Raw genomic sequence first — 22,190 nt, 5'->3', positions numbered from 1 at the left:
ATTTTCTCTGCCCAGTTGCCCCCTCCACACAACACAGTGACCTCCGTTCCCAGCTTGCACTCATTTTTTTCTAGCCTCACTACTTCAGACTGAAGGATCTAGACCCAAGAACTATCATTGTATTTATTTCAGTTTTGAGGTATTTTCCGTGTAAGGAATGCTTAAAATTCCTTTATCCTTTTTGCATTTTCCTTATATCTCTTTCCTTTTTTCTTTTTTTTTTCCTTTTCCCTTTTCTCTTTTCCCTTTGGCTTTTCCCTGCTCTTGTGACCAAAAACTCATCCAGGTGGAGGAGAACTCTCTTCCAAGCAGTGTCTCTATGTAATGAACATTACATAAAAACCTCAACTCTTGATATGAGGAGAGCAGACTTCAAACTGCTCAGGGAGTTAGTAAGATCAATCCCCTGGGAAAATGTTTTTGCCGGTCCTGGGGTCCATCAGTACTGGTCACTTTTCAATCACCTCTTAAGGGCACAGGAGCAGCAATTCCCAAATGTCAGAAGTCAAGCAGGAGAAATAGAAGGTTAACTTAGCTGAACAGGGATCTTCTCTTGGAAATAAGATGGAAAAAAAGGTGTATGTCCAGTGGAAGCAAGGTCAAGTGACATGGGAAGAATACAGACATGCTGCTTGCCACTGTAGGGAGAAAATTTGTACAGCCAAAGCACAGCTGGAGATGAAGCTGGCCAGAAAAATGTGAGGCGCAATAAAAAGAGTTTTTTCAAATATATTACAGTCAACAGGCAGTATGGAAATATCATCAGCTTATTACAGGATGAGGATGGTCACCTCACAAACAGGGACAGAGACAAGGCAGAGGTGTTTAATGCTTTCTTTGCCTCTGTCTTCTACACGGATGACAGACCGAGGGGATATCAGTGCTCTGAGCTGGAGGACCATGACTGTGAGAACGATCAACTCCCAGTCAACACTGAAATTGTATGGTATCTGCTGCTCCAGCTGGATCCAAACAAATCTATGGAGCCTGATGGGATTCATCCAAGAATCCTCAAGGACCTGGCTGATGTAATCACAAAACTTCTCTCAATGATTTTTGAGCAGTCTTAGGAATCCAGAGAGGTCCCAGCTGACTGGAAGCTGGAAAACATCATTCCAATTTTCAAGAAGGGCAAGAAGCAGGACCCTGGAAACTACAGGCCTGTCAGTCTCACTTCAGTGCCTGGTAAAGTTATGGAGAAGGTTATTCTGGGAAGTGTTGAAAAACACCTGGTGGACAACTCAGTCATCTGTCACTACCAGCACAGCTTTGTGAGGAGTGAAGTCCTACTTGACAAATCTCATTTCCTTTTACAACAGGGTAACCCACCTAATTGATTTAGGAAAACCAGCAGGTGTAATCTTTTTGGATTTCAGCAAAGCTTTTGATATTGTCTCTCACAGTATCATTCTGGACAAAATGTCCAGCACACTGCTGGATAACCATGTTACTTGATGGGTGAGCACTTGGCCCACAGGTCAGGCACAAAGAGTTATAGTGAATGGAGTAACATCAGACTGGCGACCTATCATCAGTGGGGTTCCACAGGGAACATCTTAGGCCCTGTGCCCTTCAACATCTTCATTAATGACTTTGATGCAGGACTAGAACTAAGTAAGTTTGCTGATGACATTAAACTGGGAGGAGCTCTCAAGTCCCTCAAGGGCAGGGAGGCCCTGCAGAGAGACCTTGACAAATTAGAGAGATGGACAATCACCAGTTCTATGATGTTTACCAATGGCAAGTGCTGGATTCTGCACCAGGGATGGGGCAACCCTGGTTGTGTGTATAGACTAGGGAAGGAGAGGCTGGAAAGCAGTGCTGTAGACAGGGACCTGGGTGGAGGCCCTGGTTGATGGCAAGTTGAATATGAGTCAGCAGTGCCCTGGCAGCCAGGAGGGCCAACCATGTCTGGGAGTGCATCAGGCAAAGCATCGCCAGTCAGTTCAAGGGAGGTGATACAGTTCAAGTGTTTGGACAATACTCTCAGGCGCATGGTGTGACTCTTGGGGGTGATTCTGTGCAGGGATAAGGGTTGGACTCTATGGTCCTTGCGAGTCCCTTCCAACTCAGCATATTCTGTGATTCTGTGATTGTCCCAATCTACTCTGCACTGGTGTGGCCTCACCTTGAATATTGTGTGCAGACTGTGCACCACAATATAAAAAAGACATTAAGCTATGGGAGACCATCCAAATGAGGGCTATGAGGATGATGAAGGGTCTGGAGGAGAAACCTTATGAGGAGCAGCTGAGGACACTTGGTTTGTTCTGCCCGGAGAAGAGGAGACTGACAAGAGACCTCATTGCAGTCTTCAGGAACTTTATGAGGGGAAGTAGAAGGGTGGGTACGCATCTCTTCCCTCTCATGACCAGCGACAGGACTCAAGGAAACAACATGAACCTATGTCAGGAGCAGTATAGGTTGAATATCAGGAAAAGATTTTTCATCCAGAGTGGTTGGGTATTGAAACAGACTCCCCAAGGAGGTGGTCACAGCATGAAGTCTGTCTGAGTTCAAGAAGAATTTATGCAACGCTCTCAGGCACATGGTGTGATTCTTAGGGTGTCCTGTGCAGGGCCAGGAGTTGGACTCAATGATCCTTGTGGGTCCCTTCCAGCTCAGCATATTCTGTGATTCTATGAACTAACCAAATCTCACCTTTCAAACATATCCTGTAGTTGCTTTGCATTTCCCTTACAGAAATCTATCTTCTGAATATCTTGAAAGCCTTTCTATCAGTTGACCTTCTAAGATTTTGTCTTTGCAAACACAGAGGTTGTAGTGCATTTTCCAGCAACTGTAGGTTGTTTTTCTTTGCTATTTATCATCCACAATCTGCCTTAGCCCAGCAAGCCATGCATCACAGTCTAATCCAAGTCTCACAAGGACAATAAAAACCTGACCAAAATGAAAAAGAAAGTGAAAGATAACTCAGAAAAAGACTACCCAAGATAACTAACAACTTTTAGTGGTGTGGTAAAGCAAATTTATTATTACTGATCATAATTTATTGTGATGTAATAACAGTAATAATAATAGTAGTAATAATAATAATAATAGAAAACATAAAAGGACATCGAAAGAGGCTCCTGTTTCCCAAGTATCTCTTGTCCAAAGAGGTGAACGCAGACAAGGTATCAGAAAGTGAAACTTCACATTAACACTGTACTGACTCGAAACTGAAATCCTGGCTCATCTCTGTGCATGTCTGTTGCTAACTTCGGGACACCTGCAGAAGGTGGCCTAGCAAAGCTCAGGCCACCCAGTATCCCACCCAGTCTCCAAAACAGTGAACCTTAAGTTTCACTCTCTCTCTTACAGTCATATAATGGATTTGGATTGAGATCTAGCATAGACCTCTACACAGGTCTGCATTCACACGGGAGGTGTAAGCTGAGTTTGGGATGGAGTCCTGTGGTCTACTCCACGACTGTAGCCAAAGAGCTGAAGCAAATTGCTCAAGCCTGCACAGGAAGTCAGTAACAGAAATAGAAAGTAGCATGCAGTTCAGCCATGCCTTGGTTCATTATCACATGCAAGTAAATATTGCAAATAACTTTGTAAAATTCTGTATCTTTCTGTGGTGGAGACCTTATGTCAGAAAAATCCATGTCCAGAAGTCCTCTTTAAATTAATCTTGGATGAATGTTGAAACCATGATGAGGTTCTTTAAACTTCTTATTCCATGCTGAAAGACAAAAAAAAGAAAGGATTCCTATTTTTCAAGCAAATTAAGGCTGCAGAAATGTGACAACTGACTATGAAAAATTTCCCACTAGCCTCTCACAGCATGAGAAAGCCAATGCATATATTGAATCTCTTCTTTGCTGCTCGTATGTTGCAATCCTGACTTTCTGAAACTACATTTGTGGAAGAGTGGAGGAAAAGAAAATATTTTCTCCATGATCTTTCAGTTCTTAGACATTTGCTGACACAAGAAGACTTTGGCAATTATGTTAGTCTCCTTCTTTAGTAAAGAACTGTTTCTGAAAACCTAAAAGAAAATTGTCAAAACACATTATTTTTCACTTAATTTATGGTTCTTTCAGAATAGAATAAGAGATTTAATGTTTTTTCTACAGAAAGACCAAGTCACAACAAAATCATTCCAGTTTACAACCTGATTAGACTTGGCACCTCACTTTTAGATAGTTAAAACTAGAATCATAGAGTTGTAGAATTTTCAAGGCTGGAAAAGGTGTCTAAAGTCATCAGTTCCAACCATTGATACAGCACTGTTGAGTCCACCAATAAACTATGTCCCAAAGTGCCATATCTACATAGCTTTTAAACACCTCCAGGGATGGTGATTCTACCACTTCTCTCAACAAACATTTTGGTGAAAAACTTTTTTCCTGATATCTGACCTAAACCTGCTACTTGGGAGAAAAGATCAAACCCCACTTCACTACAATTTTCTTTCAAGTAGTTGTAGAGAACAAGTTCTCCCCAAGTTCTTCAGGCTAAACAACCCCAGCTCCCTTAGCCACTCCTCATTAGACTTGTTCTCCTGACCCTTCACCATCTCCATTGCCCTTCTCTGGACACACTCCAGCACCTCAATGTCTTTCTTGTAGTGAGGGGTCCAAAACTGAACACAGGATTTAAAGTGTGGCCTCACCAGTGCTGAGTACAGAGGGACAATTGCTCCCCTGATCCTGCTGGCCACACTAGTTTTGATACAGACCAGGATGCCATTGGCCTTCTTGGCCACCTGGGCACACTGCTGGCTCATGTAGAGACGCATGGTGTTGTCATGACTGCAGTGCAGGACATGGCACTTCACTTTAATGAACCTCATACCATTGGCTGCAGCCCATCAATCCAGCCTGTCTAGATGCCTCTGCAGAGATTTCCTACCCTCCAGCAGACCAACACTCAACATGGGGCCATTTGCAAACTAACTGAGGGTGAATTCAATCACCTGGCCAAGATCATCAAGAAAGATATTAAACGGGGCTGGCCCCAATACTGAGCCCTGAGGAACACCACCTGTGACTGGCCACCACCTGGATATAACTCCACCAACACACTCTGAACCCAGCCATCCAGCCAGTTTTTTACCCAGGGAACTATGCACTCATCCAAGCCATGAGCAGCCAGTTTCCCCAGGAGAATGCTGTGGGAAATGGTGTCAAAGGTTTATTAAAGTCCAGGTAAACCACGTCCACAACCTTTCCCTCATCCACTAAGAGAGTCTACCTATCACAGAATGTGATCAGGTTGGTCAAGGAGGACCCGCCTTTCATAAACCCATGCTGGCTGGACCTGATCCCTTGGTTGTCCTGCACGTGCCATGTGATGGCACTTAAGTTGGTCTGCTCCATGACCTTCCCCAGCAGTAAGGTCAGACTGACAGTGCTGTAGTTCCTCAAATCCTTCTTACAACCCTTCCTGTAGATGGGCATTTGCCGACTTCCAGATAACTGGGACTTCCCCAATAAGATAGGACTGTGGGTAGATGATAGAAAGTATCTCAGTGAGCATTTCCATCAGCTCTCTCAGTACCCTCGGGTGGATCTCATCCAGCCACACAGACTTGTGTGTGTCTAAATGGCACAACAGGTTGCTGACTGTTTTGCCCTGAAATATGGGGTCTTCATTCTGCTCCCTGTCCCTATCTTCCAGCTCAGGGAGCTGGATACCTAGACAACAACTTGGACAACTATAAAAGACTGGGGCAGAGAAGGCATTAAGTACCTCAGCCTTTTCCTTGTCCTTTGTTTCTATGTTTTCCCCTGGACCCAATAAAAGATGGAGAGTTTCCTTAGCCATCCTTTTGTTACATTATTTGTAAAAAATATTTTTTTTGTCTTTTACAGCAGTAGCCAGATTAAGTTCTGGTTGACGTTTGGCCCTTCTAATTTTCTCTCTGCATAACCTCACAACATCCTTCTGAGATAGCTTCCACTTCAAACCTCTCTGAAGAAGGATCTGACTAAGTCCAGTAGATATAAAACCATGGAGTTTTCTGAGACGGATGTAAGGAACTTCACTTATCCTAGCTAAAGTTATACTACCTGTTCAATATCTGAATTTGTTGATGCTGACATTGCACATCCATGTGGGAATTATTGGATTTTTAAGTAATGCAAATCCTCGATTACACATGCAAAATTAAGATTGGAACTACTGCAGCTCATTTAAGCACTTGAAGGCCAGAACGACTCAACTACTGCAGCAGAGTAATTCCTAATCAGCAGCAGTGAACATGAGCCAAATCTGTTTCCTGAAGCAGGGAGGGAAGACTTTGGCAGACCTCAGTCAGCAAATGGAAACCCATTCTCTCTCTCACTACTATCTTATAGACATTGGCCTGCCTTCCTCCCTCTATATTGATTATATAGAGGTTTGTGGAAGGAATCAACTTTGTCCCCATGTTTGTGCTTTTGTTCACCCCAGGCCTCCCAGCAACTGCCAATCCCAGCATGTATGCCAAAATGGGACTGGTGTTGGCTTTGGTGACACAGCTTTAATGAGACTGGGGATGCCAGAACACCCGCAGGATGCCCCTCAGACACCCCCAGCCTTTGAAGACCTGGAGTAGTTTTGGGCAGTGAGTTGTTGTCTTCGGAATACCATGCTTTCTTCCAGGGAAATGGTGACAGGGACTGTCCTCTCCCTCTGAGGCTGCATTTTCCATGGCTCCTTCCAGGTCTCACCTTCTCACTTCTCTATTCATGAAGTTACTTGGCCAAAGAAAATAGTACAGGTGTACATCACTCATGCAAAAGGAGGTGTCAAGCTGGAACCAGTTCACAAGGAGAGAACCTGATATGCCCTAGTATGACTACCATTAAGGAAAAAAACAACAGTCACCAGTAGATATCTGCCTATGAAAAAAGCTGGGCTGAAAAGTGGAAGAAATCTCACTTTTTTGTTAGCCTGATTGTGAAAAAAAAAAAAAAGGCACAAAGAAAGAATCAACCAGCTACAAGGAATGAAGTAAGTGATCTTTTCCCATTATAATCAGGACACAGAGCCTGTGATATCTCTGGGAGCTCAATCTAAATAAGGTCCCATCCTCTCATCTATTTCACATTATGAATAAAAACATGAAATTAGTTTTATGTCAGAAGAACAACCCTTAAGACACTTGTAACTTATAATTATAATTTCTAAGCTGTTTGGCTTGTCAGTATCAAGGAATTCACAGACTGAGACTTCCAGAACTTTATAGGCTGAGACATGCTGTGCTAGCTACTGAAAATTAACTATGAATCTCTCATCCGCATCCTTATTTATTAACTACAGTGAGAAACAGAGAGTTTAAAAAAGGACTATATGTGCATAGCCTGCTAGCATGGAAGAAGCCATTGGCTGTGTTCTACTGCTGGTCAATGAACTACTAGCAATGGATAAATGTAGGGGTTTCTTCCTGCAAAAGTATTCAGTTGTTTTCTTGTAAACAAACATGGCAAAAATTTCATCTTCACTCAAGAGGACAGCTGACCAGTGCCAGTTTCAGGATTCTGCTGGATTCACAGGTAACAATAAAAGAAAAAGAAGACATCTTAAGACTCTCTTTGCTATGCAAAATTCCATTCCCTTGTTAGATCTGGCTGAAACTGTTAGCATCGCCTGTGATATATTTTGAAAGAAACAATATTTTTTACGTACTTGAATAAGAAGGCTGACCAAAAAAAAAAAAATCAGGAACTGAAATCCACTGCAGATTCTCAGCTTTCACCAAAAAAGAGGAAAGTAAACCACAAAAATAAAATATTATTTCCCAAAAAAAATCACATCCAAGATATTTCAAGGACAATCTTTACCAAAATTTTGTTTTTCCAAAAAAAAGTATTTAACTTGTCGGGGGTACTATTCCCTGATTTTGCAGTTTTTCCAGATTCTATTTTCACCCTGGTTTTCAAATCTTTTTACAATAACACTACTGACATTCTACCTTTTTCTATTATTTTAGGAATTTAAGGGGTTTGCCTGTGTTCCAGATTTTGCTTTAAGGGAGGCAAGGTAGGATTTTTTTTGTTCTCAGAGTCAGCTAGTTCCATTTTGTGAGTGAAATACTTCATAACAGCAAAACAGCCTGGATCTTTAGAAGGCATTAAATGATAAAACTTAGTTTCCAAAAATAAAGGCGGGTAACAATCATTCTCATCATTTTTAGAAGGAGAAATGAGGGCACACTAGGCTGAAATGGCTTGACCAGCTTTTTACAGTTCTGAGTACCAATGTCCAGAGAAGGATACATGTCTTTGATTTCTGGGTCCCAAGCACCCTAAAGCAAGACCCCATTAGAGGTACTAATAAGAGGTACTACTTCAATGAAGTTCCAAAATATTCTTTTTTTTTCTTTCAGTTTCTTCTGACATTGTTTCTTTTTAGCAATGTCACCTCCCTACCTATAGGTATTCATGATGCACTCCATCGTTTGAAATTTTAAAAATTTCAATTTATCAGCAATGGAACAAAGCCAAAAAGAAGAATCTCCAGAATTTCAAGGGGGTTGATTTCATCAGATCCATTTAGGAATCAGTCCTGCTTTTTATTTTGCAAGATCAAAATCCAATGACAATAATTTACATAATTGAATCACTATTGTGCCACTTACAAGTACAAAGTTATAATTAGACCTGGGACACTGATGTTTATTTTTCTTTTTTGTGAACAGAACATTTCTGAACTTCTAATGGTGCTGGTACTCAGCCAAACACAAAATAGAATTTGAAATTAAATTTAATGTAGCAAAGAAATGGAAAAGAATGTTCTTAACTCTGGTATTAAAAAAGCCTTTTCGGAGTTTATGCATTCTGGCTGTGACAGCGTTAAACGACTGATCACAGATATGTGATATATATTGACTGTACCAGATTAAAAGTTAGACTTTATTTGTAGCATAAATCTAGTATATGAATATGTAATGTACATTCTTCTTTTATAGCAGCCATAGAATACTCTGAAACTTTAACCCCCAGAATGCTATCTACATATTTCCCTTCATATTTTGTATTCACAGAAATAATCACATTAGTTGTTGGATATCTTTTAGTGACACACTTTTCTTTTAGTAAATAAAAAAGACTGCCACTTTTCATCATTTCACAACACCTAGAAAGGCAGTAAAATCTTCAGAGCGATTGCATCTTTCTTTTGCTGGCTCTCGCACACGTTCCCCCTAGAGAAGCAGATGTTTGACTTGTCTCATGTTAAAGGCAAAAATTGAGTTACAGCTTCAGATTGCAAGATTTGCAATGTTTGCTATGGTTTATTAATGTTAACCAAATAAAAATGACATTAGCGAAAAAGATCTACATGATATCTCAGAACTCCCAAGATTAGGCCAGATGGTCACTTCTAACTGATATAATCTAGTAAGCTTTGTTGAGAGACAGGTTATTGATTGAATTTCTGCCTTTAAATGCAAGCTCCATATCTGCACATGTCCACAGTGATATCAGTTGCTTGAAATCCAATACAGAGGTGTAGATTGGGAGATGATGTTAGTTGCTACCTATTAAAACTGTCAATTCCATCTGTTGTCTAACACTTTAAAATACTGAGTGTAGTTTTTAATAGAACAGTATTAGATTAAGAGGCCATATATTAAGGCTCTTACTAGCTGAGAAGTGTGGGTAAATGTGTAATTAAATGACACAATGGAAAAGGAACTCCATTGGCTGGAACGGGCCCAAATTAGCATCAAGCAGGAAGCCAATGCTGTGATTTAGGATTTCTGCAGCCACCAGACTTCCCTATAAATGAATAATGTGCAGCCCTATTGAAATTATCTTTACAAGCACCTAAAACGTAGAAGTGTTGTGAGCCTTGCGATTATCCAGCTCCTCATACTGAGCTTCCACAGGTACTTCAAAGACTCTGTACAGCTGCTTAACTGCCACGCTCTGATGGCATTCCCAGAAGGGCTGTCTCAGATGGCTGATGACAGCCCCATCAAAGATATGTTTATGGAAAGTGGTAGTCCTGAAAGGCCCCAATCCCTCAGAATATAGTTGTGCAGTATCTCAGGGCACTTGCCAGGTACCAAGGGCTTATGGAGAGAGAGGGTGATGGACAGCCAATTCCAGCATTGCCAGCCCAAGATCCAGCAGGTCTCGTTGCTTAAATTTAATCAGAGAGGGAAGTGGTTCTCAAGCCCTTGTACCAGTATGATTACAGGAAAGGGAAAACCCATGTGAGGGGGAGGGGGAAAGAGAGAAAATAAGTGAATGGATCTTAAAATCAGACACATAGACAGAGGAATTGGCTTGTTTTATAGCTCCTAATATTTGTATATAGAAGCTAAATGGACATACCCAGCATGTCGGAAGAAAAGCAGTAGAAGTCATCCCTGGAAAGGGCCAGAAGCAGCATTTGCATAAAAGCTTATGGTTTATTTTTCTCATAAATTTTTCTTAGAGTAAGCAAGTAATTGTTGACCCTAGCTGGGCCAATGCCTCCTGAAATAGAGAAGAATATGAGTTTTTTGCCCTTTTTTGCATCAACTTTCAGAAGACATTACATTTTAAATATGATTTTTGAGAGCAACGTTATGGTGGCCTATGGAGGATGTAGAACAGGGTTCAAGAGAGAAGAGTTTGGAAGCAACTTGAAAAATTCTGTTTGCAAACTACTAGTGAAGTGTAGTCAAAACAGCTTTACAAATTCCCCCAATACACCACAAAAGAGTTTTGGATACATAAAGTGTCTTCATGTTATTAACCAGTACAAGGTACATGAAACATTCATGGAAAATTAATGTTAAATGAATACTACAGTATACTCAGAGAATACAAATTGTCAATTCAGAAACACTGCATTCCCAGTAGATACACAATTTGAAGAATTATGCTCATTCCATACAGAAACAGGGACAATATTATGTGATGCAGCTGATAAATTAACCAGCAAAGGTCTACTTGTATACATCAAATACTCAAAACAAATCTGTAGGACGAGAAATAGGGTAGCATTAAACTACTTAGAATAACAAACCTCTTCAAGAAAATCAAAAGTTGCTATACAGATTATTCAGAGAAACAATAAAAATTCAGCTAATGAATTATTTAGATAGTTCTGCTTGCTGCTTACTATGGTAAGAGCAGAAACTGTCCTTCAAAAAAGAAGAACCTTCACAATCCCTTTCTCTTAGGTTTTAAAAACTTGGTATACCACCACAGAACAGATGCAGTAAGCATTTCAAGTGTGGAAAATAGCAATTCTACTCTCACTGTGGCTCTCTTTCAAGGGTCATGATTCACCAGCATGGCCACTTTGGTAGGACTCTCCCTAATATGATGGAAACCACCAAAACCATCCACAGAGATTTTATAAGGTATTTCATAAGAGGTAAAGCTTTATATAACATGTGAATGGACAGAGAGAGAATGGGTATTTCAAAGCTTTTAGCATGCTTTAAACTAGAAGTGTTAACTTTAATTACTTTAATGAGCCACTGAAAAATCCTACTTCATAACACAGACTTTATCAAATTAAAGGTTTAAAATCTTAGATATATTTCAAACTTTTTTTATTAACCCAAAGAGTAGGAGAAAAATAGTGACTGTAATAAATGGGTCTTTCAAACAGATAATAGGCTTTCTGACTGATGTTCTCAAATGAGACCTGGGAAATGAGTAGCTAAATATAACAAATATTGTTTTAGTATATCTCCCCTTATCCAGCAGAAAAGGCAATTCACAGAAGGAACCATCACAACAGTTGAACCAAAGTCATGGTAAAATGTTTGCTAGAGCTGCAAGTTAGTTGTTTTTTTAGGAAGAAGATGAGTTTAGTGACACTGTAGATGGGAGGAGTCACATAAACATGAGCAACTCAAGTTGCACCTTACCTCATCACACACTTCATATATTATGGGGTTTCCAAGGTTTACAGACAGTGCAGGTTCCCCTACCATACGACCTTTTAGATACCTTTTTCCTTTACACCCAGGACTTCTAAGCAATTAGACTCATGAGTCCTTACAGGGCTTGTTATGCTTGTGAGTGGTTTTGCATTTGTGCCCTTGTAGGAATCTAATGCTAATTTTACATAGAAAGGAAACCAATAGATGAATTACAAAAAATAAGATATTAAAGGAATGATGACAATGGAAATCATAACCTGGAGATGGAAAAAAAATATTCTAATGTAGTATAAACTAATTATAGTGAACTGCCTGCACACACACACAGAAGCAAGATCATGAACATTGCATAAGATAGCATCTTATGCAAAGGGATAGCATGAAACATATGGGACATTCTCATGCTAAAATGCACAAAGGATTCCATTGCTATTGAATTTTCACCAGCTGCCACTATGGCTAAAATACTGTTACGAGAACACATGGATGGGACATGTTTCCAGACTAGCACCAAGGGGGCTCAACATTGCTGACTGCTGAGGTTTTGTCCATGTCTCCCCAAAACTGTCCCTTACCCACACTCTTCTGCCATGGTATTTTCCAGCTCTGGCTCAGAGTTGCTATTTCTTTCTGGTTGGAACTGTGCTGGAGATGCAAGTACTGTATCAGTGGAAAAAGAGGTAGGGGCTAAGAGAAAGATGGAGAGGAAGAAAAAGAAACAGGACAGCTGAATGTTCTTTCCTGCTTCCTCCTCACTCCCTTTATTCTCAGGCAAAGTGTATAGTGTGCACACTCAGGCTTTGATAAAGGATGCAGCAGCCAACAGCCTCCAAGAGCACAGTCTGACCAGTGGGAGCCACTGAGTGCATAGCAGGGTTGAAAGTCTATTGCCTTTTGAAGAAGTTTTGCTGAGTGCTGAGCTCTTTCAAAAAAAAGGGACCTGAGTTATGACCACTGAACAACCTTGAAAATTGGTTTTCTATGAGTCCGAAATGCTTAATATTCACCAGCACCTAAGTGCAACTGCATAACAAGAGCTTGATCCTCAGTACTGGGTTAACTGAGTTTGTGATTTTGCATAGTAAATATCATCAGGTCAACTATGTACATGTCTCTATCCTTTCATTAATAAGACTTGCTTATATAAAGTAGAAGTTACTGAATCATGTCAATTTTTTTCACAGTATTTTCAATTCCGGATGAAGGAGAGGGTGACCTGTCTGACACGGACACATTGAGTAAGACTGTCCTTTCTAAGAAGTTATTGCAACCACTGTTCTTTTTCTAAGTTATTTAGGTTTGCTTATTCCTAATATCACCTAGCACAATTTTTTTCTCCACTTATATCTTTATTGTAACAGTAAGTGTCACCGATGCAGCAGCAAGAGTAACCTAGAGAAAAGATTGCAACTCATTATCATTCATTACTGTAGTGAAGAGAGATTAGAAACATAATGGAAACTGAGAAAAGATGTACCTTAGTGTCACTTACCTTGTACTTCTCTCAGAGCCAGGAACTTCCACAGGCTGTGATGGTGTCTAGGTCACTGACTACCAGTCAGTGATCTTGGGTAGGTCACTTGACCTTCCAATGACTTCATTGCCCCAGTGTAAGCTCAGATAAAAAGTACAATCACATGGAAACCTAGTGTTATATTTCAGGAGAGCTTTTCTGCTTTTACAACTGTATTTCTGAGCTTATGTAGGTAGAGCTGCTCAGTGATTTATAGTTATTTAATACTTCCCATTATGAGACCTCACTTTCAGATGTTGTAACTTTGCCAAATTCTAATAGTCTGAGCAAAAATGTTTCATGTTGTATGACTGCCACAGTGTGACAAAAGAAGTAGTAGTAATATTTAGAATTTTAAGGATAATTTCTAAAGACGAAGAGTTTCTAAAGAAAAAAAATGGGGTTCACTGTATTAATTATGACAACAGTATCACAGACAAGCCCTCTGCTTTGGCAGAGTAATATGGTATTTGTCAGGAAGTGCCATCTCAGCTGGGAACTCATCTTTTGCCGCCATCAGAAAACCTACACTTTTTGAACAAATTATTCAGTTTTGTAAAAAGTCTGTTTGCTAATATTTACTGGAAAATAATTTCAATTCAGAGGCTAAGTTATCTGAAAATTGCCATCAACATATAGGATGTCCTACTCTATCATTAGTCCTAACTAGTTGAGCCAACACACAGGGTCTGTGTGTGATCTGAGCATAGTTCAGCACCTCACAGCTCCTGTGCAGGACAGGAGTACCTGTGTGATAGCTCTGGTCTGGAGAAAGACTTACCCTTTAGCACCTCTGTTCAATGGTGGCCTTTAGTTTTGCAGTGGTGCCTGAATCATGAGAAGAAGAATAAACCGGTGAATGTTCAAATATTTTTTATTTTCTGGGCTCGCTACAGTCACACATTAGCTCACATTAAGGTGAGGAAGAGCAATAAATCCAGACTTCAACAACAAATAACTTACAAAATTATTCTGGGAATGAAACTATGAACATGTTCATGTTGTAGCTGGATGGTGCAATGATAGCATGTGAAAATAGATTTGATCTGTTTTTATTTTATGCCAGGGTCTTATGCACTTTGGATACCTACCACAAGGAAGACCCAAGGTCTGTACTGATTCTGGGGTTTTTGTCCAATGACTGAAGGACACGCTGCTGCATCGTTACCTTGCTACTTCAACAACAGCGATCCAGAGTCAGACAGCCTCCATATGACAAAATTCTGCTTCTTGACTATAATACAGCTTCATACTCTGAGACCTAGTGCTTTATCAGCACAGTCACAGGTTTTTCTGACTATAAACTCAGCTTATAATGCAAGGTACAAACATCCAAGTGGTCTCTACATGAGCTAGATGAAGTAGAAGTTTATCTGTGAATGTACATAGCTCAAGCTTTGCCCTACGATGTCTACACTGATTCACTAACACCAAGATTAGTTTTAACTGCACTGAATACCTCTACTATGCAGTATGCCATATAGACTCGTATATTGTGAAAGAAACAGTGACCAGAATTCAAGCTTCCAGAGAGGAGCTTAATGACTGACACATGGCATGTCCTTTCCTTCTCCTGTCAATGGCACTAATAAATAATCTGTAAAATGTCTCCCAAAAGCATGGGTTTGAAGATGGTAGGGCAAAAATAATCCCAGAAACATGTTCCCGGTCTTGGAAATCAAAACTCCAAAGTCATTATGCACATAAATTCACCTTACATTTAGGATTTTCTGAGGGAGAAGAGAAGGAGACCGAGCCTGCTAAAAAGTGAACGTCAGCAGGTTTCTCAGTAGCTCTTAGCATCTGTGTGGGTGGTATTCCTCCTGAGAACACAGCCAGACAAGCATTGATGATGTTGGATCCCAGTGTCAGTATTTGAAAATGATCCAGGACAGTCTGACAAAACCTTTCTTTAGTATAAAAATGACACCTTACTAAAAACTTCCTATGGTAGAATTCTTCATAAAATACCTGCCATAAGACGCAGTGGGTCACTGAATTCAGGCAATGGATGCTACATAATCTCATCCACGAATTTACCAAGGTCTGTCATACTCTTAATTAAAACTCATAGATCATAGTTTAGGATTTTTTTCCCAACTCAACCTATTGAAGGTTGTTCCAAAATTTAATTGATGGATAGAAGTCTTTGAATTATCATGCTAGTCCATGGACGGCATCTGTGCAACATGCCATGGGAAAATCCATATGAGGTCTGTCAATGCTGCATCAATATGGGGTTCCCCACATCTGAAGTGACATAAGATTTATCCATTATCTGTATTCCCTTTTTTATTCTACCTTATAAAACCGTATCTTTTATTATGCCAATTGTTGACAGATCTTTCTTGCTGAGATCCAGAAGGAGCTTTGCACTGCATGTCACTCCCCTGTGCAAAACAAGTGCAAGTTTCAAAATTTGGTAAGTCGAGAGCCATCTGTGCCTCAGTCCAGTAGCAGAGATCACCAGCAGAGATCACCTCTTAAGCACAGCACAGATGTGGTGAACTGTCTTCAGCCTGTTGAACATCCACCAATGTGCATGGAAAAATTATGAAATGTCACATTTGAAGAGCTGATGTCTGTTTTGTGAAACCCACTCTTCTCTGTGCAGATGTAGGTAGCATCCCCAAATATTTTAGGCAGTTAAACAAGTTAATAGAAATTACAAGTAAAAAGTAACTAATTTAATCTAAAAATGTTGTTTAGGTCATAAGTAGTTCCTAGTGGTTTCTGGTTTTGGAGGTTTTTTTAAGTAGTGTTTATTAGAGAAAAAATACTGGTATTATTGCCTGAAAAAGGCAGCTGCTAATGCAAGCTCTAATTAAATGCACAAGCCTGAATTTGATATTTGCTTGTGTCTCATGTCATTTCTCAACTCAAACTGCAAGACAGACTCAAACCTGACACCTCTGGATCCTTCATAGAATATTCTTCCCTCTGTACAGACTTCTCTGTCATAAAAAATGTGGCTCAGATATTTGTGTGTGTATGTGTGTGGGTAATGGATGGAAATTTAACTAGCTTTTATTATCCACTGTTAGTATTAGCCTAAATCTTTTGGTTAGTTGGGGGTTAATTGCTAAAAGGTTTTATGGTATATCTAATTCAGTCAGTCATCCTTCTATGCCATGAACCCTACCAGACTGCCAGTGTGCCCTGAACTCAAACAGGGGGTAAGAACCCATCAGTTATTTAGTATGTGCTAGAAGCATGCATTTTCTTTTCACTTCATGTGAAAATAGTTAACCACAAGGAAAGAGTCCCACCCCTCCACTTTGCAAAACGGTGAAATTAAGTTTTCCGTACAGCTACCAGGGGACTGCAGTAAATTACCCTGGTAACAGAGTTTACATTGATTCCGAAAAAAGCACTTGTCCATATGTAACAACGATAACCTTTTAGAAGGTTTGGAAAACAAATCTGACACCCCATTAAAAGGCAAATGATTTTTTCTCCGCACAAGAAAAAGAAACTTTTAAGACATAGAAGGCTATTAATAAATAATGGGTCTTTTTTATAGGAAAGGCTGACATGAAAGCTTAAGCTATAAACTGTATCAGAGGCAGTATTTTGACTTGTGTGGTTTATTTGTCAAAGCAGTGAGATGGGATCTCATTTTTATTAGCTGCACAAAAGATATTTTATTGAATGTCACATTGTAATTTGATTTTAAAAGGAATAGAAAAAAATTACATTTTCTCAGATACGTAATACTCCAAAAACATGATAGTCATACTAACCACTAACCACAATGAGTAGCAATATAAGCCCTACAAAATATACACTAGTACCTTACCAATGCAAATGTGTATTTTGAGATTCCATGTACCAGAATATTTTTCCTAAATCTGATTTCACTTTCTACTGTCAGAATAACATATTAAAAAATATATGCAAGTTATTAAATTATGTATGTAAACAACTAACATGAGATTTAGATTTGAGAAGAAGGACAGCGTTTAAAATTTTAAAATTTGTCTTCAACCTTGTTCACATAGTTTATTTCTTTACAAGAAAAAGATCATAGCTGAATGCAGCAGAGAACAGTGTTTAACACCTAGATATAATGGGGATAGGAACAAAGACTCTCAACATAATGTAAAGAAGCCTGTGTAAATTATACTCTTTTTCACTTTGCCGTTGACTCCCTAAAAGTTGTTTAGCCTCCTTTGGTCCACCTCCATGTCCATATTTGTAAGCCCTACTGCGCCAAAGGTAACAGGGAGGCTCAGTGTCTGAAGAAAGAAAGTTGCAGCTTACAGAACTGTTTCTGGTGCCAGTTTTGTCACAAAAGACAGTGACATCATCCATGGGTGGGCAGCCTGGGCTTGGTCCTGGGATGAGAACATTACCGTGGAGTGCTCAGCCTCTTCTTTTCCCCTCCAAAGCCACCTAATCACACCGTTCAGCGCTGTCACACACTGATGGTGAGCCCATACCCAACATGTGCCAGCCAAATGCATTGTTACAACATTGTCGTAACATCCACTCCTGCTTAAACTATTCAATATAACTCAACTCCCTCAAAAAACACACCCTATTCAAAATCAAGGTCCTACTGATATGGATACATATTTTAATTTTTAATATTTTCATTAAAACTAAGCCACTGAATTTTTATATTTACTTCACCTAGAACCTCACTTTTGGTCATCCACTGGAAGCATAAAGAAAGTAGTTTTCCAGCTGCTCAATTTCCACAAGTGAAATAGAGGAAAAACAAAAGGAGAAACATTGGTAGGTGAACCAAAATCATGTTGAAAAATGGAAGTAGAAAGACGTGTTCTGCAATCCCAGTACTACTTCACCAGTCTAAAACCTGCTTATCCCATTGAAGCTGTCACTGTCCCCTGGACCATGAACAATCCTATACATCTTACAAGAGTCTCCAGCTTCTCAGCTGGAAAGAAGTAATGTTAGCAGCTCCTCCTTCAGGATTCAGTAACTGAATTCAGCACCCATCCTTGGATAATCTTATTTAGATAGAAACAATTCTGGCAGAAACTTCACACAGTAAGAACTTCACAGACAATTAGCAATCCACGGTCCTCACCAGGGACAGTTTAAAACCTGATACAAATCCCAGCGGGAAGCATGCAAGCAAGATACATGTTAGGCCATCCCAAAAGGTGGGATTCAAAAACAGCTAAGGAAAATTCAGTGCCAATAACTTGCAACAGTTCTTGCATTCCTAAAATATTTGAGATTAAAAATCAGTAATGATCTTTTTTTGGTATCATAGTGTTTATTTTTTGGGCACTGACTAAAATGATGGGATGAAGAACGCACAAGCGTATCTACAGCTGCTAGAGGGTTCCTGCTGTAAAGTCCACATAGGGGTGTTGAAACATGCTGGAGTATCTTTCAAGGTATAGAATTTCTTTAACACTTCAGTGCAGATTTATTCCCTCTCAGTTTTATAATTTTCTTTTTCTCTTTCAGCATGATTTTGTTCAAGAGGTGGAATGAAGATTGATTTCCCAAACTGTATAATTTGGTGATTGGGCTATTTTTCTAAGTAGGTGTTCCTGTAGGTAAAAGAAGAGGATTGTCACATTTTGTTGGTTCTCAGGTAAATGCTACTTCAAAAACAGATCCCTACCATTTCCTCTTCCAGCTGGTTTTGAAAAGAAAGCAGTAGCTACCACCTCCCTGTGCTAAAAGCTCTCTTCAAGAGAGCTGTAAGGTAGCTATAAAACAGCTCGAGTCCTCAGAAGAACTGAGATGGGGAAATATCACTTTCTGGCAGCTGGTTGGGGTGAAGCCAAAGTACGGTAGTAGCTGATGAGCCCAAAAAGATCAAACCAGGTCTGAACACATAGAAAAGCATGACTCTGTGCTCTGGGGACCCCTCCAGTCGAACAGGGAAGTTCATAGAGGTTCTGGCTGGTTGTGGAATTAGACAGGAGTACCTGAATGCACTTTTGAAAAATTCTTATGTTTGGCCTGAATGATCTAACGAAGCATTACACTCTTTACTAAGACCATAGAAATTTCTGGAGGTGAAATCAGAAGATGCGAACAGAAATTCCGTAGAGCATAATATGCACATACCTTCATAAGAGGTAAGAGAGATTTAGAACAAGAACCTCAACAGCAGCCTCCCGAATCCTCAATGATCCTAAGAAATAGCCTCACTCCAGAGGTCCAGCAGTAAACCTGTAATTTGCAGCTAATTCTACAAAATGTAGAAAAATATCCAAATAGAAAAAATGTTGTGGGTTTAGGGTGGGGGTTTTGGGGTTGTTTTGTTTGTTTTTGTTTGGTTGGCTTATTTATTTGTTTTAATACACCCAAAGGTGTGTAAACTGTTGGGGCTCACAGACTCTTTTGGTGAGCTGGGGCTTTTTAAGGTAGAAAATATCAACAGGTAATATCAAAGTTAAATGACAATACCACAGTACTTCCCACTTGCCTTACCTATTTGTATCTCTCAAATCTTTCTTTGGCCACCCACAAGGGCCTCCAGTCTGTCAATAAATTTTGGAACATTCTTAGAAAATACCCATTTGTGACCATTAATACTTTTTTTATCTTGGGAGAGATCAGTCCCTCCGTTGCACATGTGTAATAGCACCAATGAGTAGAATAAACCACATGACCCCTTGTGTTTCCTGAATGGTTTATTTGACATACCAAATATTCCTATGGCTACCACATGTCTGATTTTCCCAGCCAGTCACACTGGGCAGATAAGGGCAGCTCATGCCCATTAGAGACAATGCATTTATTCTACAGACAAACTCCAGATGAGAGGGATTCAGGTTACCATAGAGGAGCACACCACCTCCCACATACGTACCTCTAAATTACAATCTTGCTTTTGGGAACAAAGGGTTTCTGAGAGGTCAACTGGGCACCTCCCCATACCCTCTCCTTCCTATTGTTTTTGCTACTCAACTGTCAGGGTACCTGTACCCCTGCCAATCTTATTATCATCGGTTTCATCTGATCAGTAGCATACTTCATTTGCCAATTAGCATATCCTAATTATTACTGGGCACCTGACAGTGTCCACAGAAAATTTTGCCGGGAAGAAAGGAAATGTGCCCACTCTCCTTGGTGACTGGAGTGTCCAGTGGTGCTCCCTGCCTCTGCCTTACCTCTTCCACCAACCTATTAAGGCAAGCATACATTTCAGGGCTGCTTTGCTAAATGACTCCCTGAAAGCACCTGCTAATGCATTCCTGAAGCACCTTTTGCACACTTGGACTTCAGCTACAAGCACAGGTCACACGTGCTTGTTCCTGGCATTGGACCCACAGACTAGGTTGCTCTACCTGCACCACTGCTGTGGTGTCTCTCTCATCTTTTCATGTCCTACAATGAGCATGGGAATACAGCAAATATCCAAGCATTTCAAGGTTTGGCCTGTATCACTAATTTCTTTGGTTTCTCTGTAGAATGGTGATAAAAAACATTCCTCTTACAACATTATAATAAGGGATCTGGCCACTTTTGAAGCACTTTAATATCCTTTTAGGAATAGCACCATAAAAATATAGTGTAACTAGTGATGTCTTTCACATTTTTAGTCTGAGGACTTTTGTTTATTAATTATAAGACTTAAATGAATTTCAGATTTTTAAATTCTGCAGATGGGGACTAGCACATCAATATCCAAGTACTTATTAGATTTACAAGAACATTGACTTTAAGGGAATTCAAACCAGATTTCTTCTATTAATGTTACAATGTTGTGCCAATCTCTCAGCAGTTGGTATGTTATGAAGAAAACATCAGAGGGGTGTGGTAGTTGTCTGCAAAAGTTCAAAACAACACCGTGGCTACAAACTTGATATTACTCATCTTGGTCTAATATTCCCAACCTTTTCTTGACCCAGGACTCATAGCCAACAAAAGGAAAACATGAGGATGGCTCTTAGAGGGGTTTTGTTTCACCTAAGCTCAAGATGTCTGCCATACAGATCTCTATGCCTGGAATAGGTACCATCAGTTCCCTTCAAGGTCAGCAAAAGGACTGTACTTCCATTTTGTAGCTCATTTGAACAGATCATCTTCTTCAGGCTGAGACAAACTGTTCTCAGAAAAACTGGCCAGCACAGACATAAACAACTAATTCAAACACATGAATCCTGCCTTCACTCTTATGTTCCTCATAAGCTCCATTAATTTACAAAGCTGGTGCATGGGAAGAGAAAGAGAAGTAGCTACTTCTGCAAATACTGAATGTAGAGTCTTGGCGGGAAAGGGTTACTGTGATCAAGGGGTCACAGGTGACTGTCCACCCACTTCCTCACCCACTAGAATCACCCGTGAAGCATCAGCTGGGAAAGGAGGATTGGAGCCTGTTAGAAGCCATGCTGCTGGGCCAGGCACGGGCACCAACTTCCCACCAAGGCTTCTGGAAGGAGCCAGGAGTAGGACAGCACAGGGTTTTTGGCACTGAAGCAGCGCGTCCTCTCTCCCTTCATGCAGAGCACTGTTACCTTCTCTTGCCTGCAGCTATAAAAATCTCTTCTGTTATTAATTATCTTCAAACTTTTTGAAGTAAGAACAGCTTTACCACGTTGTCCCTGACACTGAAATTCACACTATCAGAATTATGTTATTTATTATTCCTTTGCCCCATTAAGAACTTAGAAGTTTTATTTTTACTAATTGCCAGAGATTTGGTGGCAATTTAGTTGGTTTTCTGAAAGTTACCTTTCATTAAGCTGGAGTGTATCACTTTCAGAAATGCAGTAGTGTTTGCCTGTCATGTGAGCACTATTAAAAATGCCCCCTTTTGATGTGCAACCCCTTTAAATCTCTCTATATATGTGAAAGCCGTCTGGCTCTAAGGCAGGGGTTCTTATTTGGTTTTTTTACAACCTAGCAGAGAAT

The 22,190-nt window shown here is 40.0% G+C and overlaps 1 long non-coding RNA gene across 1 annotated transcript; it reads left to right on the top strand.

Annotated features, from left to right (window-relative positions):
* Window positions 1-1,121: 1,121 nt before the first annotated feature.
* Window positions 1,122-21,917, top strand: LOC116783468. The gene is made up of 3 exons (XR_004355699.1): window positions 1,122-1,232; window positions 18,118-18,123; window positions 21,906-21,917. It is a non-coding gene; the product is annotated as an uncharacterized LOC116783468 (long non-coding RNA).
* Window positions 21,918-22,190: the final 273 nt, after the last annotated feature.

This window comes from Chiroxiphia lanceolata, chromosome 2, assembly GCF_009829145.1.
Source record: "Chiroxiphia lanceolata isolate bChiLan1 chromosome 2, bChiLan1.pri, whole genome shotgun sequence".
Taxonomy (NCBI): Eukaryota; Metazoa; Chordata; class Aves; order Passeriformes; family Pipridae; genus Chiroxiphia; species Chiroxiphia lanceolata.
The sequence above is the reverse complement of the archived record's forward strand: the minus strand, read 5'-3'. Positions and strand labels throughout refer to the sequence as shown.